The following is a 24,585-nucleotide window of genomic DNA, read 5'->3' as shown; positions in this document are numbered from 1 at the left end:
TGTAATATGTACAAGGCTGAATCTTTCGTTCTACCACCCACATGTACATTCCCTCTTCAGCAAGAGGGAGGTAGGTTTAAGCAGAGAAAAAGTAAACATTTTGTGAAGTGGAATAAGAATGGGACTGGGCCACTGTGTCTAGACTACAAATCATTGTGCAGTTGTGTTTATTCTGTTGTACCTGAATTGAGCTCTGCATCAGTGTGCAACCCTGCTGTCCCATGTATTAAATTTCCAGTAGGTGTAGGATGGAATGCCTGCTGGCTCTGTGGGTGGAATACGGCCTGTCAACAAGCACCGTAGTATGTGTTAGGGTTAGGACAGCATTAGAAGGTTATTGTGTGTTCTTGTGTATTCTTGATGTTTTGGTTATTGGGCCCAAGAGATTATTTTCCTCTTAAAGTGTTGGAGTTACTGGTAGTTTTTCTATGGATGAAATTACCCAATGTGTCCAATAATATTTGTTTTTCCTTCTCAAATGTTGTCTAGGAATTTGTCTCTGGATCATTTTTCAAACTTGGGTAACATGGCCTTCATGCTGTGTGCCATTGGGGGGTTCTACAAGGAGAAAGGATTCCAACAGGATTTAGCTTTGTATTTGATAATCTTGCAGTGAATTCTAGTTTATCAGTCTCTCTCTCTTTTCATAAGCTACAGTTTTTTGTTTTTTTTAAAACCTCACCCAAGGACATGTCTATTGACTCTAAAGAGACATTAAACTACATTTCTTTTTAGCATTTTGTTTTCACAGACAGTCTCTCAATTCTGGTCGATACCTGTGGCTGATGAGCTGGCCAGTGGCCGAGGCATGATCCATGCCTGCATCTGCACCATGGCGAGCGTTTCATGGGTGGGAAGGCACTGTCAGGAGCTGAGGCTGTGCTTATCCCCTTCTTCACCTCTCCGTGCTCTCAACTTCCTTCCCAAGTCTTCCCGTAGAGGCCGCAGATAATGGACCAGTTTAAGGGCACAGACTCAGGAGTGGTCCTCAAGGATGCAGCTTCTTCCTGGCCTGTCCCAGGGATCTTGTTACTTTAGAGAAGTGGAAAATGGGCTCCTCGCTGCAGGAAAAGTCAAGATGTCTAGGTTCGGGCTCTTTCTTCAGTGGTCTCTCTACTAGGTGAAAATTGCTTCAATTCCTGAAGGTTCCAGGGATGAAACTCAGAGCTCCAGACTGAACTGGACATTGTTAATTAAAGCTCATTGTCCAGAGCTTTTATTTTTTGTCTCTTTTCCCACAGTGTTACCACTCACATTGAGAAAGCCTCCTGTCTATTGTTTCAGTCAGGGTCCTGGCAGGAAGCAGGTGGAACCCTCAGAGGGTTTCTCTGAAGGAGTATCATAAGAGGACTGCTTACCAAGGCAGCGGAGGGCTGGAATCATGAGAGATGGGCTGCCACACAGGTGCTCTGGTGACAGAAGGGACAGAGCCCTTGCTCTTTCTCCCAAGCCTAGACCTATTTGGGGGTTGTGCCACGGGGATGGGCTTGTGAGTGTTTTTACAGTGTGCCTCTCATTGTGTGGACTTTTGCTTGTGGCTGGTGAGAAACCTAGTGTTCTCTCCCAGTCCAGGTCCAGCTAATCCTCTCATGGGAGTCTTTATTGTGGCAAGCGCCCTTGTGGCTCTTAATGGCTCGACGGGTACCTGCGAGATTGCAGCAGATGCTTGGGAGAGAGAGCAAGGCTCCTGCTTACTTAAAGAGGGTGCAGATGTAAAGCAGTTGCAAGAGAGGGCAACCTAGGAAGAAAACCCTTTTCCTCTGAAATCCAACACACCCTACAACCCTCCCGAAAAGCACTCAGTGTTGTCAGCCCTTACCTGGGCTGATGCGCACACTCCAACCAAGTTGGTGTGTTGTCCACAACGATGGCTTGTAGCCCTGGGTCCCTGTGTGGGCGCCAGCTGATGCCGACACCAGCCCACAGTGTCCATAGCATTATGGATGAGACTAGACAAATTCATATGGACTACAGAAATCCTGTGGAGGAAAAGGGATGACACAGCCGCTCTCTCAGTGAAAGAGAGGGCCAGCCTCGTCCTGTACCTGGACAGGCTTTTATTGGGTTTAATTTGCATAGGAATACAGGGTATATACGTAAAGCTCATCAATCACTGTCAGACAGAAATGATCAAACAATAGATAACACTCAAAGAACTATGAGGGCTTATTTAGAGTCAGGGTCAGATAGCTAAAGGGCCATAAAACTTTGGGGAACAAACTCATTTCATGCTTGGACCCTTATCATTTAAATTGAGGGTATTAGCAAAGTAGGTTACATAGGATTTTATGCATTCTTTCCTTGGCCTAATGGCTCCAGGGAACCCGCTCTCTCCAGCACAGGGCCATACCCACCTCAGGCATTGTTTCAGGCTTAGGTCAAGCAGGGGAAGTAAGGCAGCCAAGAGATTAGGGGACTCCTTGCAGACAGAATGAGGACTCAGGCTATGTCAAAGCCGAGGGTCGAGGGTCCATCACCCCCTTTTTCTATTGCCCCCCTAGTCCTTCCCTAAGGGCCCCTTTGTGACCATGCATGTCTTAGGTCATCCCTCCTTTGAGGAATCTTACCCATCATTGGCTAACCAGTCATCCCCCCAGGGCCAAGCAGGGAGAAGTGAAAGGGGGCAGAGGCAGCGCCCCTAACAGGAAGATAAACTTTGTCTCCTAAGTGGCTTATGGTCCCAAGGTCTTTTTACTCAGCCTTAGCTATAGGGGATTACAGCTTCTGAAACCAGGCAGGGAGGTTCCCAACAAGAGCCACTGCCAGAGATTTGGCAAAGTGGGGAGAGAGTGGAGGATAAATACCCAGGTTCAAGCTGGTGCTTCCCATCAGCAGATCCCAGCTGGAAGCCACACAGGGCAGCCACCAGGCCACAGAGCAGATGAAGAAAGGTGGAAAATGGATTTGGGGTCATGGATGGAGGTGAGCAAATAGAGAATTGCCAATACATGCTAATCTCCACCAGGAAATAAATGGCCCATGGGCTGGGGTCATTCCACAGCCAGATATGCAAATCTAGGACTCAAGAATGATGAGTGATGCTCTTAGTTCTCTGGTGGCTACAGGGAGGCTGGAGGTGTGGCCTTTGGGCAACCATCCTCTTTTGTAGAAGTAGAATGATTACAGCCAACACTTACTGGGCATGCACTTATGTGCCAGGTGGGTATTATCTCTGGCCTTTACAACAATCCTGCAAGGCAGGCATCATTCTCCCCATTCTCTAGTCGATTCTGAGTCTGTGGGAGGTTGAGAAACTTCTCTAAGAGGACACTACTAAGATATGAATGAACCTGGATTCCAAAGTCCTAAAGCATTTTCCAGTGGTTCCCATACCTGGTAGTGCCCCCAGAATCATCATGGTTATCAGTTTGCTATGTGACCTTCCAGACCTTCTGTACAGATAGGAATAGAGGACACACACACACACACACACACACACACACACTGTTGTTGCCTTGGGGGTTATTTTTAAACTAAATAAGATCAAAGGGATTTTAAGTAGATGTGTAGCAGGAAAGCTTGAGGAATAAACTGAGGTTTCCTTATCAGATATGAGTGTTTACAATAACTACTGTATGCCTACAGCATTGTATTATGTAAACAAGTTTCTAGACACTGCATTGTGAAAAGAAATACCCTCATCTTCAGTGAGACCAGGGTTGGCCCAGGGGCGGGCGAGTGCCTCCGTCTGCTTGTGCTGGAGCAGTCCCCTGCGTGTCACACGCACCTACTCTGCCAGGCCCCAAAGTGGCCAGCGGTATGCTCCCGGGCCCCGGGACAGTGAGAACCTCTCCCCAGGCTCTATGGCCAGTCTGGATGCAGCCCCCGCTGAGGGAACCCCATGAGGCTCTGCCTGAACACCCTGACCTGTGCCATCAGGGTGGTATTGTGGCTTTGAAAAGCCTTGAACTCATCCTGGGTCCCAGGGTACATGGAAGGTAAGAAAAACAAGGTTTAGGAGAAAGACCAAGTGCTCCTAAACCTCTGGCATCTGTTCACCCATGCCAGCAGTGGGGGATTTATAAAGGCTTTCAGTTGAGCTATTGAGTGCTTCAGAGAAATGTGGCGCCGGGCCTGTGGTGGTGGCCAGGCTCCGGGAGAGCCCTCCTTGGAGGCTGGATGGCTCAGTCAGGCTACATTGCACCCCTCCAAGGCTGCAGAGCAGGTTTGCATCTGTCTTTGTCTCCTCTAGACACATCATCTCCCCAGAACTTCCCTTCCTCACCTGTGAAATGGAGCTGAGCATCCCTGTCCAGGGTGGGCGACATGTGTGAAGGTGCTGTGTACAGTGCAAAGTGCCATAGGACTAAAGGGTAATTCCTGACTGGATAGCTCTGGGCCTGGTTTCCCTTTGACATGGGAAAGGAGCATAGTTACCGCCTGCTCCTTTCTTTCCCCAAAGAGGGCTGTCAATGACACTCCTGGTGGGATGGCATCCCAGAAGGGCTTTGCAGCGCTCGGCAGTGAGCCAGCTCCAGGTCAGTGCACAGGCCTGTGGGGACTTTGGGGACTTTGGCGTGATTGCTTGGTGTGCTGACAGCTTGAGGTCTTTGGGGGAACTGCCGCCATGGGGAGACTGTTGTCGTTTATCTACCCCGGCTCCCATGCCTTGCACAGGGAAGTGGGTGAAGAGTTGCTCCCTCGGCCCAGCTGTCCTGGGTTTTCCCTGGCAGGTGCTCTGTGATTCATCTCCTGTGTGGGGTGGGGTTGTGGAGCCCCCGCCGGGCCTGTTTGCCTAACGAGGCCCCATTACACTGTGTTGTTACTGTGCACCTGGTGCACCCCCTCCCTGTCATCCAAGGCGGGAGTTATACAGGGAGCTGGCAGCCCCACGGGGCCATCCTGATTCGAAGTGTAATTGTGGAGGGAAAGACTCTGTGATCAGCCTGCACTTTCTTCTCATTTTCTCACCAAGGGGATAATTAGGAGGAGCAAGGCAAACAAATCTCCTCACCTTGGCTAAATCACAGGGTGTGCGCGGCAGAGCTGGAGAGCGTGTTGATGTTTGCTCTGGGATTCAGCTCTCCAGGGCAAATGGTGGGAGGATTGGGAGTAAGCAAGGTTCCTAATAATGCTCGCTTCCTCTTTCACCACCTACCTCCCCAGGGTCCCCTTTGCCTAGATGACAGGTTCACCCTTCACAATCAGGGTAGCTCGGTCATGCCACTGATTTTATGTGGGTGAATAAACAGTAGGAGAGTCAGAGGGAATAAAAATAAGCCCTCTGCCTTTGAAGCCCATTGCAAGCAGGGGAGAGAAAGCACAGAAATGTTTGCAGTGCCATAGGCTTCAGTTAAGTGGTGGGCTTCAGTTCTGGGTTTGTTTGGTTTTTTAAAGCACAATAGAAGTGTAGGTTTAAATATGAGATTAGAATGAACAGGCATATATGCAATAGTGAGGAACAACAACCTGCTGAAGCACACAGCAGGTGTTTAATAATTGTCTGAGCAATGGATCCAGAATGAAAGGAGTGAAATCGCGGGTGGTGAGTCATCTGCATTCCAGGCATCTGTGTCTCATTTGGGTTTAAGATCCAATATTTCTCTGAAGTGTGTCCATGGAGCAGCCCAAGAAAAACCAGGATGCTGGGGGCTAATGCATTAGGCCACACTGTGTCCCCTCTGTTGGAGATTTATAGCATCTGTTAGCTTACTAAAGACATTGAAAAGTTCTGAAATCATATGTATGTATGAATCTATGTATATGTATAATTTATACTTGTGTGTATATATGAACATAAGTGTTTATATGTATATGTACATGTTATATGTATACATGTCTGTATGTATGATCATATATATATATATATATATATATAAATTTAATTGTTCACTAACCCATACTGCCTACCTGCTCATCTGATGTGGAAACCCAAACACACAGCCAGCAAATTTGACTTGGAAGTACATGCCATTGGTACAGTGTTGGGAAATCAGAAAAAAAATACTTTGACAAATTTTCCTGGATTTACAAAGTTAGCCTTACTTTGTCTCAGGCTTTGTTATACCTCTTGGCCATTTTTTTATGAATCCTAGATTCAGCAGACCCAAGACTACATTTTGTCAAGCTTTCTTTGTATTTAAACCCTCAGGGGCTTTAGCACAAATACAGACCAGATGTTCTCGATTCATTTGCATTTAACTGATCACAGTGGAGGTCTGCCAGAGCAGTAGGGTGTCCCCAGGGATTTTGGACTCATGTTTTCCCTCAGAAACAAGTGTTTATGCTGGGTAGAAGGCTATGGATTTGAGATTCCAATTTTTGTAAGAAGAACTCATTAGATGCTCAGAAATTTTCTCCCATCATTATTGGTTGAGGGCGATGATACAAGAGCATCCCCCTGGCTCCTTGCCTCTTTAACACAGTGTAACTTGTGACTCTGTTGTGCTGTCATAACCCCACTGCAGCTGGAAGAGCATCAGACCAGACTCAAGGGCCCAAATGCCCAGTAAACTGGAATTATCATGTGCGTGATGGGGTTACAGGGGATTCTTATTGTTCTTAAAGTACATTTGTGTTTTGTGATTATTTTTACCTTTGAATATATTTTGCTCAGGAAACAAAAATAAGTTACTTTAAAAATTCCGTCCCCTAGTAGGTTCTCTCCTGAGTTTTGCTCCAGGTCACATCCCTGTACCATCTGTTTGATCTTGGCTAGGAGTGCTTTTTGCATGGAAGTCATCTCCCTATCAAACTCGGGTCCTCCAGGGCAACAGTGATGTTTTCCTGCTTGGCTTGTCCCCACGGTCTGGTCTCCAGCACCATGCCTGGACCGAAGGAGGTGTCCAGTGAATATTTTCAGTTGTGTTTCCTCTTTTGACCACATCGCAGCAGCATTATGCCCTTGCCTCCCACCTCAGAAAACAAGGAAAGCTTCCCTCAGTATGCCTTGGTTCCAAGTCTAGAGTCTAGGAAGAGAATTGAGAAAGATAGAAATGAGTTCCTTTGGTCGTAATTTTGAATTATTGTGCTGAATATTTTAAATGTAGGTCATCAAATTCCCTTGTGGAGGATGGGGTCTCTCACTGGAAGGAGCTTCCCAGGTGAGTCATCTAACACCACTGCTTTAAATGAGAGTAGGAATCACTCATTAAAGCTCTTGGGCAAACCATTCAACACCCAGCAAACTCAGGCTTCAGAAAGATTTCTGAGCTATCTTTTTTAGATAAGATGTTAACTCTGCCTCAACAAAGGATCAGTGGACAGGAGGTCTCAAGTACGTAAGGTGGTTAGCCCTGAAGCCTCTGGAAGTAGAAGTCTTCTTATTTGGCTTAGGATCACAGTGATTGGTTTGGATTCTTTAACTCTCACAGACCTGTGAAGTTAGAGGTAATTTAAGAGATTTTTTAGTGAGATTTCTCCATTTTTCTGGATGAGAAAGGCAAGCCCAGAAAGTTTAGTCACAGACCCAGGCCTTGTAATTCTTTGTCCCTTGCCCAGTCTTTGAATCACTTAGAAACCTAAGAGATTGGTTGCCATGGCTGGTGTGGCTCAGTGGATTGAGCATAGGCCTATGAACCGAAAGGTCACTGGTTCGATTCCCAGGCAGGGCACAAGCCAGGGTTGCGGGCCAAGAGGGAACCCATCACATTGATGTTTCTCTACCTCTCTTTCTACTTTCCACTATCTCTAAAAATAAACAAATAAAATCTTAAACAAACAATCAACAACAAACCTAAGAGATTGGCTAGGCACAACTGGTCATTTTTCATTTCATTCCTCTTTGAACTTTTTCATTTTCTCCTTCCTTCTTATTCCCCCTGAATTAAAAAATAAAGCCTCTTTTTTGAGGGTTCTGTTCACTTATGAAATAATACTTAAAAACAATGGAACCAATGGAGATGGAAACCCTGAGATACAAGAAAACATTCTTTTTTTCTTAATAGTACATTTCACACTTTAATGAGCTGTGGTCATTGAAAGTCTCTTGACTCAGGCTAGTGTGGTTTAGATCATCATTTCCCTTCGGGGCCACAAAACTGTGTGGAGCAAGGCTGGGGGCTTTGTAATTCCCTTTGGGGGCTCTTTTACAGTGAGGTGCCGTCCATCTTCTCGGAGACCTGTTCTTACCCATCTGGCTTTACCAGGGCATCATTTACAGGGGCTTCTCATCCTTCCATTCTCAAATACTTAGAGCTTTAAAATGCTCCTTGTCAATGTTATGTTAGTATGGGCTTTCTTCAAAAATGGGAGTTAATTTTTCATGTTTGTTTCCAGGGAGAGAATGAGTTCACAGCCTAACCTTGGGTCCAGGGCGGAACAGATCACACTGCCATAAAAGGGCAGCTGTCATTGGTAGAATCCACATCTACCATGAGCCTCAAGGCCAAATTCATGTTACTACCTTGTGGTTCATCTGGAAATAGAAATGAGTGCTATACGCAGGGTTATGAGGGTGAACAAGATGCCAGCCCTTTCCCGTGGCAGCACCCAGGGTGCTGATCGCCCCTGTGGCAGTGAAAAGGACAAGTGGCTCTTCCTTAGTCTTGCGTGGAGTGCTGTGTGTGTCAGTCTGCTAGGGCTGCCATAACAAAGAACTGTGGGCTGGGTGGCTTAAAGAACAGATTATTTTCTCGTGTTCTGGAGACTAAACTTCCGAGACCAGCTATCTAAACAAAGCTGGAATCTTTTGAGGCCTCTCTCCTGTTTCTTCACATGGTCTTCTTGCCTTTGTGTTTCTTGGTGTCCTGGTTCTTCTTCCTATAAGGACAGACCCACTGGAGTGGGCCCTCTTTAGAGACCCTGTCTCCAAATATGGTCACACACTGAGGCACTAGGGGTTAAGATTTCAACAAGTGAATTTTGGGGATACGCAATTCAGCCCAGAACACTAGGCAAATACAACTTAGAATTCCTCTCCTTCCCTGTGCAAAATAGCCTCACTGACACTATAAACGGTCAGTGTTGTCTGTCTGGTGGCATCATTAGCAGTGCCACTTGGTGCAGACCAGGGGTGTCAAACTCATTTTCACGGGGGGCCACATCAGCCTCACGGTTGCCTTCAAAGGGCCAAATGTAATTTTAGGACTGTATAAATGCAACTTACTCCTTAACTAGGGGCAAGGAGCTCAGTGCTGCCCCCAGGTAGAAACAAACAAGGTGGGGGGCCAGATTTGCCAGTGAGCCTTGTGTTTGCCACCTATGGTGTAGACACTGGGTTTTGGATCTGACACTCCATTTACAGCATACGTCCCATAGCCAGAGTAAGGAGAAAGGACTTGTTCATGCTTACCAACCCCCTCAGTCAGCCTGTTCACCTCCTTATCTGCAGAGTGGCTTGCTGGTTCACCAAGGGCCTGGTTTGTCCTGCTGGACTCACTGGCTTACATGACAATTCAAAAGTCACAAAAGAAGAAATGCAAAGAAGTGATATGAAAAGGTGATTAATCCCCATAATTAGCTGTGCAGATTAAACAAGTATTTATGAGGTCTGTCTGGAAAAGGTCCAGCCATTGTTAATGGAGCGAGAATGGTTTGCATGACATTGATATAACCTGGCAGCCAAGGGCAGTGGACTGGAATGCGCATGCATGAATAATGACGACTTCACTGTACTAGTCAGTGGGGATGTGGAGTATGTGCACTGTGTGGTCATTGCATTCAAAATGACCGAGCGTGTGGAGCAACGAATCTGCATCAATTTTGAGTTAAGCTTGAACATTCCTCCATGGAAACTAATCAGATGATTCAGAAGGCTGCAGCTATGGACAGCTGGTGATTGGCAGCTTCATCACAACAATGCGCCCACTCATGCATCACATCTTGTGCAGAGTTTTTTGGTGGAACATCAAATCACCCAGGTGACTCTGCCCCCTTACAGCCCAGATTTGGTACCCTCTGACTCTTGGCTTTCCCAATTTAATATCACCTTTGAAAGGGAAGCGATTTCAGACAGTCAATGAGATTCAGGGAAGCTGATGGCAGTTGGGAGAATTGTATGAGGTCCCAAGGTGCCTACTTTGAAGAGGACTGAAGCATCATTGTCCTATGTATAGTGTTTCTTGTATCTTGTATCTTCTTCAATAAGTGTCTCTATTTTTCATATCATATGGCTGGATACTTTCTGGATAGACCTGGTATGTCAGCTGAGTAAAGTTGAAAGGAACTGGCCTGTCCAGCGGCAAGGGTGGAGAGTTGGGAATGTGCACGCAAGGACTGTGGAAAGGCCTCTCTGGAGGGCATTCTGGCCATCGGTGTCAGTTTAAATGTCATGCTCTTTAACTGTTACCTTATCCCGAGGAATTAATTAGACACATGCCTGTGCATGCAATGCAGCACTGTTCACATTGGCAAAAGCAAGCAAACAAAACCAAAATATCCAACCAAATACCAATTAAAATGGAATGCTTTGCAGCCATGGCAAGTGTTGCTGATATATTGTGAAGTGAGAAACGTATGTTGCAGAATAGAATGTATCATTGTTTTGCTATATTGGCCTACGTGTAGTTTTGTTATATTAGTACATGTGTGTATGTGTATATGCATATGTACATACATACATATATACATTTCTGTTTCTAAATATATAGAAAAAAGTTCAACAGGATATGTCCCAAGCTGCTAATATTGATTATCTTGGCATAGAGATTTCTGTTCCTTGTTACTTTCTTTCTATAAAATCTGAATTATTTATAATAATCACAGGATCACTCTAAAACTCAGAAAAAATAAGACTGAAACTATTTCTATTTAAAAGTGAAGTTAAATGTTACTGGAGCTACTTAAAAGTATTCTTTCACAATAGATGTGTTTGTGTGGGGGCTGGCCTATGTGAGGGGTGGGTGCTGGCCAGTTTGCTTTGCAGGGAAGAGCTGGTATTTCAAATATTGCCATCTTTGTGGAAGAGCAACGTGCTTCTGTTTAACTTTGCACCGCCTAATGCCGCTTGCTGTTCTCTGCAGGAAGAGGGTCTGGTGTGATGGAAAGCCGTAGTCTTCTGAGTTTGACAGACCAAAGTCAGGCACCAGCTCTGCTACTCCCCTGCTTGCTGGTGTTCAGCAACTGATTTAACTTCAGTGACCTTTAATTTTCTCAACTGTAGAACAAATATAATATGGATAATCTTGAGCTTGCATGTTTGTTCTGAGGGGTATATGAGACCAGGGACATGAAGTCCTGGAATATAATAGAGAGCAGCCATTAGAATGATAGCAATATAATACAGTTTTCAGAATTCCTCATATTTTAGAGCTAGGATATAGTCTGTGGGAAGAAAATGCTTTAAAGTTTTAGGAAACAGGTAACTTGAACCCAAAAGTTCTATTTTACGTCCCTGGCTAGTTTTTGTGAACTACCCTTACAGAAAGGCAGTTTCTTTTATTCTTTCCGTTTTCATTGACCGAAGGGCGGGCTCACTCAACATGCTTTGTGAAACCACTTGTGTCCAAGGTATTTTTCTGCAGAGTTGGAATCAGGAAGAAAAGCTCTTCGGAGCAGAGGTGGGAGGGGGCCCTGGGTGGGGGTAGGGAGCAGCTGCCAGGCTTACTTTCATAAATTGCCTCTCCCCTCCTCGTGGTCAAGATTGGATTGTTTGTACAAATTGGTCGCCTCAAGCAACACATTATTAGTTTGAGCCAGAATGTATCCCAGGAGACTTACTGCTTTCACTTTGCCAAGTACTTGTCCTTTTCCCGCAGGGGGTGCTGGGATTGTGGGGGCATTTTCCATGTTGTCATATTTCAGTCCTGTTCCCCCACCTTTCACTGAGTACCTGTCTTATTTGCAAGGCACTATGTCTTTTTACTGCATTCAGAAAGCAACCAGTTTGAGCTCACAACCTTTATTTTCCACGCCTGGATGTTCCCTCCCTCCTTCAACCCTCAGTACTGGTGTCTAAGGAAAGAAGATTGTGTTACTGGTCAAAGCACTCACTTCCCCTCCCCCCTGCCAAGATGTGGGCCCACCTGACAACAGGATGAGATTCCTGCCCCACTGACATCAGGCTTGGCCATAAGACTCACTTTTTGGCCAGTGAGATGCAGGTGGAAGTGACATTCCAACATCAGCTTCCATGTGTTTCCACCACGCTCCTTCTTCCCTTTGTTAGAGTCACCTACCCTGCCCCATGTGCTGCCCTCAGACCCTGGTTTGGACCCTGTTCAGGTGCTCCTCTGGCCTTTTTTGTCCCCACTCCCCACTTCTAGACCACAGTCCCCACACCCAGGACTTCAGAACCCTCTGCACAGATAGCTGCAGCCTGCTTCCAGGCCCCTCCTGGACCTGTGCACCCGAGTGCAGCCCACCTGCTCCTGTGCCCCAAGGCCTGCAGGGACTGGGAACTGAGCTTGGACATGTGGACAGCGTAGCCTTTTCAGTACAGGATGGAGCGAGGTGCGGGAAGGGAGCAGGCCTCAGGCCAGGAGCCACTTCCCACTGCATGGTGATATTTCTGCGTGGGACTCTGTGGAGTCCAAGAAATCACAATTACATTTTGGCCTTCTAGGTTGTTATGAACATATATTTCGATCACAGAAGTTTACACCAAAAACCCAGGGGGTCAGAACAGAGCAACTTAAGAAGCAGAGGCTAGGGGGGCGGGACCAAAAAAAAAAAAGAAGCAGAGGCTAACAGGAAGAGTCTCACAAACAATGGGAAGACAAAGAAACAATCCCCAAATGAAAGGAAAGGGGGAAGTCTCAGAAACAATGCTAAATGAAAAAGAGGCAAGTCAACACTCAGATAATGAGTTCAAGGAATTGGTTATAAAGAAGCTTCACGAGCTAACACAGAATTACTAAAAACTTCAGGGAAACTACAATGAACTCACTGCAAACTATATCAACATGAAAAAGGAAATAGAAACTATCAACAAGGGCCAAGAGGAAATGAAGAATACAATTTCTGAACTGAAGAACACAGTAGAAGGAATCAAAAGCAGGCTCGATGAAGCAGAGGATCGGATCAGCAAACTGGAGGACAGGGTAGAAAAAAGCACCCAGAATGAGCAAGAAAAGGAAAAGAGGCTCAGAAAGAATGAAGAGGGGTTAAGGGAAATGCAGGACAACATGAAATGCAATAATATCCATATAATAGGGATACCAGAAGGAGAAGAGGAAGAGCAAGGGATAGAAAGCCTGTTTGAAAAAGTAATGATGGAAAATTTCCCTAATTTGAACACATACTGATCAAGGAATATAGGACATACTTTATTTAACAGTTTTTAGCTTGGCCTGTAATTTTGAATACCGAGACATACTTTATGTGAACCTGTACCTGGAGCCTTAGGGCAGTGCCCACCGAGGCTGGGGATAACAAGTCTGATATTTAGACAGGGGCCCCTCTCTCGGCCTGGGCCCTGGAATGATGGGGAGCACAACAGCAGCTAATTACGATGGACGTAATGGGAGAAAGAAATCTTTATTATTGGAAGCCACCAAGACACTGGGGTGATCTGTTACTGTGGCATAATTTATTTAGATTAACATCACTAACTCCAAAATGAAGAGATGACATTCATTGAAATTTTCTGACTTCACCCACTCTAAATGTGATGTTGGAGGAGTTTTTGTGCACGGTCGCACTCCCTGGAAGAATGTGGAAGAAATCCCAGGAGTTGATTGGAGTTGTGTCTCTTTACCACCCAGGTGCCCTCATTGCTGCTCCTGCATCGCCAATGTTCAGTGGACCTCGAGGCCCGTTTCCCAGTAGTGGCGGTTTGGGTCAGCAACACAGCTGTCTGACTTCACTTCCCTTGACCCTCCAGAAACAGAATTCAAGGCCAGACCTTGGGGAAAAAACACAAAATGAGAAAACAAATAAAGACTTTAAGCACAAACTATGTATATCTTTATTTTTAAACATGTATCCATTATCTATGAATTTTCATTTTAATGTATCCACCACCCATCCATCTCCCATCATGTACCAAAAAGAACTGTTGCAATGGATGCTTTTGGCGTCATGTCTGTTCAGATCATATCAAATGTGAGGCAGCTGCTGGGACTAACAGTAAGTTCTTTCCCATTGGAAACAAAGAAAAGTCACCTGGTCCTCACTGGAAGAAAGACCGTGAAGTTGGCCCAGGGAAGTCAGATGCAGCCATTTGTGATATCAATTTTCATAAATTATGATTTAGGTGAAAATACACTTGTTTTAAAAAAGCTTTCAAATACATGTTATTCATTATTATAGCTGTGACATAAGCAGAAAAATGTCCTCCCTTTTCCAGAGGAGGAATTGAAGGCTTATTGTTTCAATGATTTGCCCTTCTGTTATGCTACCAAAATTAATATCGGTATTAGGAATATTAATACACCTATTCACATATTAATTTGTATTATATAGCACACATTAATGATTAATATACTATATTTATATTGTATATTAATACTTATTAATTATATGTAAATAATTAGGTAATATCCTTATGCAGGAGGCTTACTGCGGTAACAGCTCTACGATTTCAATGGCTCAACACAGTTCATTTCTCATTCACGCCACTGAGAGAGCCAGGTGGTGACGGGTGCTGTACTCCAGAGTTCAGGGACCCAAGCTACTCTGCATCCTCAGAATCGCCTCCATTCAGGTGCCAGGGAGGAAATGGAGGTGCATGTTCTGTTGGCCGGAACTCTGGGCCTGGCCTCACCTTATGCCAGAGAGGCTGGAAAATATGGCCTAGCTGTCTCCTGAAAGAAGAGAACACAAATATTCATGGACACAAGAAATCTGTGCCACAAACATTATAGAAATTATAGTGTTTATCTCCCCTGATTAGAGGGGCCCTGTTTAAGATCTGTAGACCATTATGTTTCTGTCCAGCCTTATTGAGGTATAATAGACATACAATAAACTACACATATTTAAAGTGCACAGTTGATGAGCTTTGACACGTATACAGCTGCAAAGTCATCACCATAATTAGGATAATGAACATATCTGCCACCCCCAACAGTTCCTGGTGCTCATTTGTAATTGCTGCCTTTTCACTGCCCGCCCCACCTCCCACCCCAGGCACTCACTACTCCACCTACACCATTTATTTGCATTTTCAAGAATTTTCTGTAAATGAAATCATACACTGGGTTCTCTGACTTGGCTTCCTTCAGCATAATTATGTGCGGATTCATCCATGTTGCACTTAACTCCACTTGACAGTATCGGTCTGTTTCTGAGTGTTCGCTGATGGCCCACAGGGACTTTCTGTTGTCACTAGCGTATCACTAAGTGCCTCACACACAGTATAGTTGATGCTCAATAATTGTATGCCAAACAACTGCATATTCACCTCCAGATTACTCTATATATTTATGGATGTGCTTTGAGGGTGAAAGCCAGGCCAACGTCTGATTCATTACTAGATCATCTCCAACACATTTCCTAGAATAGTATACCGTAAATATTTGGCTGCAAAACAAAAGCCAACAGTGAGAAGAAAATTTCTCAAGGTCCACATGACTCAACGTTAGTTTCAACCAAAGTTTATCGAGCACCTCTGTCTGCCAGGCACCACCAGATACTTAGGTGTACGTGGTCTCATCTCACGTTCCCAGTGATTTTCACGCTCTCACACTAACATTCTGGTCAGACCCTGGGGGCCAGGACTAGAGACCTTGAGGAGATTCCACAACTTCCCCAATAGCTACCTCCTTTCCTGTCACTGATACAGCCCCACCCCCTCCTGACCCTCGGTCTCCCTCAGCCTTGCTGTTGCCAACCCTGTGTCTGAGGTCGCATCTCTATCCCACTCACTCATCAACTCATTCACTCACACCATCCTGGGCCATCTTGTATTTTTCAAACCTTTGTTGATGGTGAGAAAATAGTCCTACCTTCTCTACCTATACATTATAGTTCTTATAATCCCTTGTCCTAAACCAGGAGTGTCAAACTCATTTTCACCGGGGGCCACATCAGCCTTGGGGTTGCCTTCAAAGGGCTGAAATAATTTTAGGGCTCTATAAATGTAACTACTCCTTAACTGTGAAAGAGTTAAAATTATATTCAGCCCTTTGAAGGCAACCATGAGGCTGATGTGGCCCCCGGTGAAAATGAGTTTGACACCCCTGTCCTAAACTATCTGTCTTATCCTCCTCTCCCTGTGGCCCCAATTTCCTGAACCTTGGAAGAACTGGCAAAGTCTCCTTCCGCCTTGGTGGCTTTTATGCCATTGTTGAGCTGCCCTTATTCCACATTTTAAAATAAACTTCAGTGTCCGTTTCTGCTGCCTCCTGCCCAGGTCGTGCGTGTTGCATTGCTGACTTTGGCCCTTGACTTCAGTCTTCTCCAAACCCATCTTCCCCATCATGGTATTTTCAGTGCTCTCACTACAACAGCTGCTGCCTGAACAACTCTGCGTTGGAAGGATGTGCTCTCCAGGGAGGCAGCCCATTCCATGTGCAAGCAGAGTTTACTGTCTGCCCATTAGTCCTGTGGCAGCTGCCCATTTGGAACACTGGCTTCCCGATTTATTAGCCGTTTGACCGTGCACATGGCACTTACCTTTTCTGAGTGGCAGTATCCTCATCTACAAAGTTAGAACAATCCTAGTAATGATTTCATAGAGTTGTAAAGATGAATAAAAGTGTACTTATTGCTCTTAGAAAACTGCTTGATATTATAGATGTGCTTACTAAGATGTCAGCTCTTCTAATAGAATAATAATAATTACTATTATCACCATGTCTTCCATCCACAGAGAACAGATCTCATATTTTTTCGTGTGACAATTTCTTCCCTATGTGAAAAGAGCTAAGCATCCTCAATCCAAAAGACAATTTACTCGTAAAGTCTTTACTTGAACAGGTTGCAGTTTAGCTGGTTCTACAAAGATGACAAAATAATTTCAAGGCCCCAAAGTAGGTTTAATATACTCAAGCATATTTGAAAACCTCAACAGTAAAATACAGGGTCTGGCAGAAGTAATGCCTGCTTGAGTGTGGTTGGTAGGGTAATAATAAGAGTGTAATAATTTATAGGTTTAATTTGAACATTTCACTTAAAGTGTCATATGGTATACTTGAGTGTGATATTATGTTACAGAATTACATGCTTTTGATTTTGTAATAACAGACTTTGTAATTAAACAGGGGTGTTATTTGTGCTGGACCCTGTATTTTTAGTATCTGAATAAGGATGACTTCTTCCCTGGAATTTCTATCCCCAAAAGAGAGATTTTAAAAAGCATCAACAAATTAAGTCTAACAAGGAAACAGTTCAATTTTCTTTGCTAGTTTCAAAAATAGTTCTTAGTTATGATGTATATAATAAAGTACATTTTTAATTGTTATTTATGTACTATATACTTGAACATTTTATAGAATTTGAATGCGCCTATTTTCAGAGTCATCCCAAATCTACAAAGCAAGCTGGATATCCTCCTTTGCTAACAGATGCTATCAGGCAAATAGGCCTATAACCTTTAGAGACCAGGGAGAACCAGGCTTAAGAGTGCCACCTGTGACAGCCACACAGAGAGTGTAACCTCCACCAACCCACCCCTCCCCCTCCTTCTGGTGACATGGAGGAATTTGCGTTTTTGTTTATTTGTTTGGTTTTTTAGGAGTTTGGTTTGGACAGGCCTGTGGTTGGTTTGGACAGGCCTGTGGGCTGGGGGAAATCCCCTGCCTACTCTAAGGGGGTTATAGACCCCTAAACATCTTCATTACCCATCTTATCGCCAACCTTTGGTTTCCAAGGAGGATCTGCTGTGTTGCTTGAGAAGAAAAATCAGTCTCTCAGACAGCAGTGGAGTGTGCTCCCTGGGAAGATGCCAGGCCAAGTCTTCTGCACACTGTTGAGGAATGGAGAAGGACGGGCCTCCCTTCTCTTCCCCATGGTGGCTGGAGGCAGGGAGGCTAGGGAGTGGGCTCCTCGGAGCCTTCGTGCAGTTTCTGGGGCTCTAACCTCAGTTGGCTGTTCTGCATGGAGAGGAGGGAACGTGCAGCTTTGAACCCTAGTTTGGTGTGGCCTCAGGGGAGTTCTCTTCTTCTCATCTGTCCAAGGCTAGAGGTATGCTGAGAGCTGGCTTTGTGGAATCATTTGAGGGTCATTGGTCAAAATTCATTGCTTAGGTTGGTGCTCAGTAGCTGCAGGAATGGGGGGAAGATGGCTAGGAGCTAGCAGTTTTGCTTGATCTGTCTCTCCGCCCTGCCAGTTGTGTTGAACTGTGGCCATGCTGAAAGTCTATGCTGGAGTCACCAAGACATGAGAGCCACTCCGAGCTTTGCCCTTCAGAAGCAGTTTCCAGCCACGGGACAGGGTTAGTGCTGCCTGGTAGGGCCTCTGGATGGAACGAGTGGAAGAGCAGATGGAAGGAACTCAGCACAGTGCCTGACACAGTGTCTGTGTCACATTTCCAAAGATCTATGGGGCCAAATTCTTGTTGCTTCCGGCAAGCATCCAAAGCATCTGCGGCAGTCAGGCAGGGACAATAACATTCTAGAAGTCACAAAGGAGGCTTTTCTTTGCCTCAGCCATCGGGTGGCGTACACATGCCAGTGCACATGCTGCGCACATGTGCTTCTGGGTGCTGGGGCCTCATCCGTGGGTCTTAGTCCCGCGGGCGTGCTGTGCCCTGTGATCTCCGTGGTGCCGTTTCAGGGCAAACCAATGGGAAATGATTAGGCAGGCTCTAAATATGAGCAGGACTTAGTCACACTTTCTGCTGCTGCTTTCCTTGCCCTGACATCACCACTGGGCAGCTTGTTGTGGCTCGTTCTCCAGAAAGGTAGAGAGGAGTCTCCTGCTTAGTTCCGTCTGTCAGGCCAGCTATCTCGGGGCATGGTGGGGTTTTGAGTGGGAGCTAAAAGAGGCCACGAAAGGAGGTAATTCCTGCCCCGAGGGAGCTAATCTGGGAAAATAAAACTAGCATACCTGAAATAATTAGTCACCAATTAAGTGCTAAATCATGTGCTCCTGATCAACCCCATATTTGCAGTGCAGTGTGGGTGACGGTGATTGAGGGCGCAGGAAGGAGGGTGCAGGCGCTGCCTCCCTGGGGGCCTAGTGCTGCGCCTTGCCCATGGATTGAGCAGTGTTGTTATATTAAAGTAAATGCAGTTTATGGCAGGCCTTCCCCCGGGTCTCTTATAATGCTCCACGCCAGAGCAAACTGACCTCTGCCTGTATGCTGCAGGTACTGAATCAGGTTACACAGTGGGGAAAGAAGAAAATGAACAAATCAGTAAATAAATGCCTGTGGTGGCCTTTCCCACATCCTAAAAAATAAATTGTCAGAATTTTAATTTTAAGCATTTCATTATAAAACATTATTATAACATCAAAAGACATTTTAAGGAAAAAAAAAAGCAGCCATGTGTAATCCCACACCCCTAACACAATGAAGTGATCAAAGACTGTAGCTCATTCGTAGCCTCTCCAGTGTCAGCCCAGGAACTGGCCCACAGAGGGGCTCAGTGAATGTGAATGACCAACCCCACTGGTCACTGTTAGAAATATCTACACAATGGCTTTATAAAGGGGGCCTCACCAGCACCTCCTGCATCCCAGGGTCTCTACTGCATTACTGCCCCGACTTGTCAGTGTGAGGGGGTGTAGGCTCAGCATGGTAGGGCAGCTAGGGCAGTGCTAAGAAGCATCTCCAGTAGACCACTGAGCCTTCCTGAGACACAATAAGAATAGAGAGGTGGGTGCCTAGGATGGGTTGCTTCCCCTACCATGCCTGGCTTGTGTTAAAGCTTCTCCTTTACCCCTGTGGAAGAGGATGTTAATGTATCATTGTGCCTCCCTCTCCAGCCTCCACCCCTAACAAACTCCCCAAAGAGCATTCTCATTCTAAAAGTGTCAGTGCCAAACAAGTCTGTGCTTTCTGCTTACCTGCCTTTCAGGTAAAGCAGGCTTACTTACCTGTTGCTACTTGAACAGCTTTGAAGAGTCAGTCCCAGGCCTAGCTGATGTCAGACAAGTGAAAACTGATTCAGCTTTTCCTGTCTAGTATTCCCTCCACCTTTTCTCTCTTTCCCACCAAATGATTAAGCCACTGGAAGGCTGATTGGTCCATACCTTTGGTCTGGGTTCACAGGATTATTCGTTTCCTAGGGTTGCTGTAATAAGTGACCACAAACTGGTTAGCCTAAAACAAGAGAAATTTATTCTCTCGTAGTTTTGGAGGCTAGAGATCCTAAGTCAGTATGTCAGTAGGGCCATGCTCCCTCAAAAGGCAGTAGGGGAGAATCCATCCTTTCCTCTTCTAGTTTCTGGCACTTACTGGCAATCCTTGGCGTTTCTTGGTTTATGGCAGCATACCTATAGTCTCTGATTCCATTGTCACTCTGTCTTCCTCCCTGTGTCCCCCTATCCGTTCTTGTAAGGACACCAGTGATTGGATTTAGAGCCTAGTCCTAGGATTTACATCCTAGCCCAGGAAGACTCCATCCGAACTACAGTCATATTTGCAAAGACTCTATTTCCAAATAAGGTCACATTCACAGGTTCTATGAGGACTTCAGCTTACCTTTTGAAGTGGGGGAGGGGCACAGTTCAACCTACTGCACTAGGTGAGCCCTAAGTGCACCTGAGGCCAAGTCAAATGTAATAACAGTGCTGATTTACTTTTCTTTTGGAGAAAATTGATGTCCTCTCTGGTTTCTAGTGATCCTGCTTCCCTCACTTGCCCCAACCCTGTGGGTTACCAATTGTACTTATTAGCCAACTGGGATAATTAACTTGGGAGCAAATAACGAGCTTTTTAATTCCTACATATGTCTACATGTAAATTTATGAGCACAGACTCATTTTGTTTATTTTTATATCCCCAGCATCTTGAAATATTAAAACCATCATTAGTTTAGGACAAAGTAAAGCTAATCAGACCTGTATTTATTTGTCTTACATTTATTGAGCAATTGCTCTTTGCCAGGCACTGCACTAGGTATGGGGGAAAGAATGGTGAAACTAGTAGTAACTACTAATTGATTGAAAATCTATTTTTTTTGGACACTGGAACCGGCTCTTTGCATACTTTATCACGAATCCTTACAGAACCATTAGGTAGGTATTGTTATCCATTAGGTATTGTTTTATAGATGAGGAAACTGGGGGTAAGAATGTTAAAAAGTTTGACCAAAGTCATAGAGCTCATAAGCGACAGGATCAAGGTTAAATCTGAATGATGTCCTGTGGACCAGTCCGGCTCTATCCTTTGATCAAAGGTTCTGAATAACGTTTCTTGGTTTTTTCCCCAGAAATTTAATGAAGTAGTTTTTTCTTTTAAGATTTTATTTATTTATTTTTAGAGAAAGGGGAAGGGAGGGAAAAAGAGCAAGAGAGAAACATCAATGTGAGAGAGAAACATTGATCTGTTGCCTCTCACATTGACTGCCCAACACACGGAGCCACACCAGCCAGGGCATATTTTTGTTGATGTTTTTATTTTTATTTTTAAAAAATTATTTATTTGTTTATTTAATTTTAGAGAGGGGGGGAGGGAGGGAGAAGAACATCGATGTGCCAGAGATACATTGATTGGTTGCCTCTTGCACGCCCCCAACTGGGGGCCTGGCACACAACCCAGGAATGTGCCCTGAGTGGAAATAAAATGACGATCTTTCGATTCGCAGGCCAGCGCTCTATCCACTGAGCCACACCAGCCTGGGTGTGCTTTGTTTTTTTTTTTAAACCAAATCATCTTTTTAGTATAATAGATTTTAATGAGATATGTAGAGTGAAAGGAACTGATACATCTATCATTGAACATAACACCTTGTGGCCAAAAACATAAATGGAAAATATATGCTTTCAATTAAGCAAATGTAAACCTTTAATAATAATAGCATCCTGATTAATAAATGAAGAAGTAATGGGAAAAAATCACCATTTCCCATTCCCTATGGAGTGATGCCTAAGAACGGATTCTCAGTTGGCTGCTAAGTGCACAAAACCAGAGGTAATCAAGTATGAGTTGACTCCTGATGGAAGACCACCCATCAACTAACTGTTCTATCAAAAATCAAATCTGAATTTGATCAAACATCTAGATGTAACTGTGGATTCATAGTAAATCATGTCATCAATGTGGATTGTGGGACAATCTATATGACAAAAGGATCAAATTATTAACCAATAAGTTGCAAGGAAAAAGTAAAGCTGGAAAAAGAAACTTTAGATTAAAGAAAGACATTTATCAATTACAGGATTGATTTGAACAAAGTGCAAAAGAAATCCTTAAGGCATTTGGAGAAAATTTTATACTGATCAGATATCAGATAATAAATAACTATAGTTCATTTTGGGATGTAATAACATTTTGATTTTGTTTACAAGCAGAATCCTTATCCTTTAGAGATACATGCAGAAGTGTTTATGGATAAAATGATACGATGCTGAGATTTTCTTCAGTGTATTGCAGAGTGGGTAGGGATAGAGGTAGAACAAGACTTGGTTGAATTGATCATTGTTGAAGCTGGTGATGTGTACATGGCGTTTTGGTACACCTTTCTCCCACTTTTATATACATTTGAAATATTCCATAACCAAATGCTTAAAATTAGTTTCGTAAATATGTGAAAATGAAGTAGTTCAGAAGGTCTGACAAAGCAAGGGGAGTGGAGGGATGGTCTGTGTCCACATGAAAATAAGCTGGTCCATTTTCTACTAGAATTGTGCTCTCCACCTAGTTAGTGTTTTGAGGGACCTAGTCTGGGAACAGCAGCTGAGTAGACCAAGGCTGGGGTACCATGAATGACAGAAACAACTTGGTTTCTCTGTTAAAGCAATTATCATGCTCCAGACAACACATTTCAAGAGCCAGAAGATGTGACACTCACTACCTGATATGTGTGCCGTACTCTGCTGTTTATAAATGTCACACAAGCTTCTTTTAGTTTATCTTTAATCAGAGCCTTGTGAAGTAGCTGCTGTCATCCTCAGGCAGAGAGTAGAGAGTAGGAGGCTGGAAATCCCACCTGTAATTTGGAGTGTAAACAGCAGAACTGGGACCCAAGCCCTGCCTTTGATGCCACGATCACGGCTGCTCCTTCCCCGCTCCTGACTACAGAGAGCATTTTTGTCTTGTAAACATGTGCACACGCCAGAGCAGGGCTGCAGTATTTATGCCAGGTTTGTACTTCTCTCTGTATAGATGGTTGCTGTGAATGTGAGAATAAGGGGGGAAACGCACTGGGCATGAAGATTACCCTAAATTAGAGGGCAGGACAGGAGACAAATAGCCCCCAATTGAATAAGCTCCTACCGTGTTCCAGGCACTTTGCTGGGGAGGGAGTCAAAGCTGGAGGAGGGAAGGAGTTAGGTTCTTTGTCTTTTTTTTTTTTTTAACCCTTAGCATAAAATGCATAGAACCTACTCAACTGTAACTATATAAAAGGAATGCAGGTCTTTGTTTTTCCTTCCTTCTCTCTTTCTGCCCCTCTGTGATTTACCTCTCCTCCACGATTTTCCTGACTTAGGAAGGTGAGGGGGGAGAGAGAGAGAGCACGCAGGCAGGAGAGCCAGTGAGCAGGTCAAAACATGGGCACTCCAAACTGGAGCTAAGGCTCTGAGTGATGTCTCAAACTATGGAGATTTTATGGGGGAGGAACCCAGTGGACTGATTTTGAAGGCCTCTGGCACTTAACAGGAAAATATATTGAGAGAATAAGAAGGTATTGATTCCCATTATCCTTAGACATTTTCCTAAGAGAAATGAGTCAGTCAAATCATTCCTCAAATGACTCTATACATTCTAAGGAGGCAGGGAAAACTATTTATAATTACATGTTCGATGCTTGTTCTAACTGATTAATACTATGTCAGATTTGTATACATTAGGTTCTGTATGTACATATAGAATATGTGGAGGCCCTTGTGAGATCATATGGGGCTCAAATTTGTGCACACTCAAAAATTATGACTGAGAGAGGGTCACAAGGTATATGTACCCTTACGAGTGAAGACCTCCATATTTTCTGGGTGAGATTTCATTGATCAGTAAAAAGGAGGGAGTATAGGAGTCAATCTCTCAAAATTTTTGAGTCATGGAACATCATTTTTCTATTTTATTGTATTTTTATGTCAAATTAAAAGTTTAAGAAAAAAATTAAAATTGTATTTTAAAAAATCATACAGCAAACAATGTCATTACTGAAGAACACTTAGTTGTATTTTCTCTAACAACGATGCTTGTTGTCACTGCCACCGTTTGACATGGCACTCGAGGTCCCGGTCAGTGCTATGAAAAAGGAAGCTAATTAAGAAGGGTTTTCTTTCTTCAGTAAGTTAAAAAAATTTTCATTCCACTGCTGGGATTATACTCTAAGACTCCTGAAACACGAATTCAAAAGAACCTATGCACCCCAGTGTTCACAGCAGCACAATGTACAATACCCAAGTGCTGGAGGCAACCTAAGTGCCCATCAGTAAATGAGTGGATCCAAAAACTGTGGAACATTTACACAATGGAATTCTATGCAGCGTAAAGAAAGAAGGAGCTCCTGCCCTTTGCAACAGCATGGATGGAACTGGAGGGCATTATGCTAAGTGAAGTAAGCCAGGCAGTGAAAAACAAAAGCCATATGATCTCACCTATAAGTGGAACCTAATCACCAAAATGAAAAAGCAAGCAAAATATAACCAGAGACATTGAAATTAAGACCAAACTGACAGTAAGCAGAGGGGAGGAGAGAGGGAAATAAC

At 44.3% G+C, this 24,585-nt stretch overlaps 1 protein-coding gene across 6 annotated transcripts in view; it reads left to right on the top strand.

Moving 5' to 3' along the window:
* The window catches only part of STON2 (stonin 2), a 123,845-nt gene that overhangs the window by 44,764 nt on the left and 54,496 nt on the right, over positions 1 to 24,585 (top strand). The gene's annotated exons all lie outside the window — the stretch shown is intronic.

This window comes from Desmodus rotundus, chromosome 7, assembly GCF_022682495.2.
Source record: "Desmodus rotundus isolate HL8 chromosome 7, HLdesRot8A.1, whole genome shotgun sequence".
Taxonomy (NCBI): Eukaryota; Metazoa; Chordata; class Mammalia; order Chiroptera; family Phyllostomidae; genus Desmodus; species Desmodus rotundus.
The sequence above is the reverse complement of the archived record's forward strand: the minus strand, read 5'-3'. Positions and strand labels throughout refer to the sequence as shown.